Source organism: Gouania willdenowi, chromosome 24 (assembly GCF_900634775.1).
Source record: "Gouania willdenowi chromosome 24, fGouWil2.1, whole genome shotgun sequence".
In the NCBI taxonomy this organism is placed as follows: Eukaryota; Metazoa; Chordata; class Actinopteri; order Blenniiformes; family Gobiesocidae; genus Gouania; species Gouania willdenowi.
Window position 1 is genome coordinate 19,033,805 of NC_041066.1, and position 2,842 is coordinate 19,036,646.

A 2,842-nucleotide genomic window follows, 5' to 3' on the forward strand; every position below is an offset into this window, starting at 1 on the left:
CTGCTCTATGTGCGCGGACATTGCTCTACGCTCACTGACGCTGCTCTATGTGCGCGGACATTGCTCTACGCTCACTGACGCTGCTCTACGCGCACATTCATGCTGCTCTATGTGCGCGGACATTGCTCTACGCTCACTGACGCTGCTTTACGCGCACATTCATGCTGCTCTGTGTGCGCGGACATTGCTCTACGTTCACTGACGCTGCTCTACGCTCGCTCGGAGTGAAATAGTACGCACGAACAAAAAACTGACAATTGACATTTAGCGGTGGGGCCATTGTAGACGGCCCCTGGAACACGCCTCCTTTCTGACTGGTCACCTAAACACCCACTATCTTCAGCCAGACATGTGAAACACTGTTGCGCGAGTGTGTAAAACTGCACGTTTGACTTTTGACATAAATGTGACGCAATAGGTAAAATCGGCCGATAATATCGGTGAACCGATGGTGATATGTGATTGCAGAATTTCTCCTGGTCAGTACTGGTGAAACTGCCCTAAGCAGGCCAGATACCATTGTACTGATAGCATTAACCAAGGTCTCTTCTCAGAGGCTCTGTCATTGTTATGACTACCACTATCAGCAACATACAAATATTGCTCATCTTAAGTTATAATACATTAAAAAAAGAAATCATATAAATAGAAATAAATTAAATTTTATTCCCTATTAGCTAATATTTAGCTTCAGTTCATCACTTTTTAGATTAAAAAACAAAGCTTATGTTAAAGCTTTCAATGTTCCTTTAATAATCACTACTTTTCATGTTTTTTTGGGATTTATCATCAAATTTGTAACAAATTTTGCACGGTAACCAATTAAAAAATAAGATCAACAATCCACCTGATTAATGGTTCTCTGGTTTACTCAGCAAACTAAAACCAAACACTGCTCCCACTGTTTGATGTCACCCCGCCTTTCTTATTTTTGCGCTCGCTGTTGACATGAGCTCATAGCTTGGAGGTACGCTTACATCACAGTCATCCTCACACTGATGATGATGGGCGTGGTGACTTGTTTTGTTTGAAAAGCAAACAAAGCACAAGGGAAAGGCAATTCTATAAAGAGGATTCATACATGGCTGCAGGCCTAGGGCACATTTCATCCACCATCACTATAGCTTTTCTATTGCCACCAAGTGGTTCCCCTTTGTCTGCAGTGTCTGTTTAAATGTGGTGAAACTCATAAAGTGCAGCCAAAGCTTCATTGAAAAGTGTTTATTTAATTGTTCACAGTGCTCAGTGATTGCTTTTCAGAACCAATATGGAGACAAAAAAACCCAAAAAAAACAGATGGTTCTTTCTTAACATCATCAGACAGTCTCTTCATGTTCAAATAAACAATACAAGTTAAAACACAGATAAATCTTTACAGAAATGTATATTTATTGAGCTGGAATGGCCTTTAGAAGAATTAAAACTGTGCGACATTACCTATAAAATCTGCCAACTGGAATCATCTCATAAATATATACGAACAAAATATACAGTCGAGGTCACGCTGCAGCATTTGATCCAACACTTCAATCAAACAGTTTAATATTAATTTGTATAATCAGACAAGGGGTACACAAAAAATAGTTCACATGCATTTAACAGATTACTGCTTTATATACAGTTCTCTCCTGAGAAAAGAACCAGATAAACATCTGTAAACTGATGGGTAAATAGATAATCAGTTGGAAATCTGTTTTTTTTTTTTTTTTACTGTAAAATCTACAGTAAAATGCTCTATCTGTACACTCGGATGAAACATTATGGCTCAGTTACCCTGTTTAAGTGCTGATCTGGGAGGTATTCATAATTTCATATGGAAGGCAGTTTGACGTCTGCCCTCGGAACCACACGTACAGTATGGCAGTCGCATATGACTCATAATATTATCATCATTGTATATAAAAAAAATACTGCATTACAGGTGGTACAACAGATCAGGAAATCTTCCTATAAGGTAGTCAAACTAGATTAGTTTATAAGCAGTGATGCTTAAAACAGAAATCTGAGGTTGCACATCAGAAGATGTGCGTGCGTGCGTGTCACCAAAATAGCAATATTTATATACAATAAACACTTTAGTTATTAATCAGCAGAAAGTTCAGGTTTTAATATTAAAAAAGGGCCATTTTCTTGTATCTTGGCTGATGACTTTGAACGTTATTGCACTGCACAGTGTAAAAAAATGAGAAAAAAAGAAAAACTCTTTCACAGTTGGTGTCAGCATTATAAAAGTCTTCATAGAAATCCACTAAACATGTACATAGCGTGTACAGGACCTCTTTTTTTTTTTAAGTTGTTGGCTGGGTTGAATCATATTATAGCCCCTCACTGTTAACACATGTCCATTATATCATAAATATACACATTAAATCACATTAAAACAGGTTTTACAGTATTATGCTTTAAAAGTGAAACATATATTATTTATAAATGATGTGAGCTTTGTTTTCAGGTTTTAAGAATTGTTCACTTATTAAATGGAATTGAAGAGTTGCCAGGTTTGTGTCAGTTAATTGACCTACAGTGTGATGAGGAAAAAGAGGAGAAAAAAGGGAAAAAAAATAAAGCAAAAAACAAGGAAAAAAAAAAAGGGGGGGGGGGAGAAGATTAGAAGAGTAGAAAAAAGTGGAAATAAAAAAGAAGAGGGGAAATAAGAAGAAAAAATAATAGAAAAGGAAAAAAAAAATAAATAAAGAAGAATAGAAGAGGAAAATAAGAGAAAAAGGTGGGGGGGAGAACAGAAGAGCAAAAAAGGGAAATAAGAAAAAAAAAGTGAAAAAAATGGAAAAAAGAGGGGAAAATTCGAAAGAAAAAAGAATAAAAATAATAAAAATAAAAATAA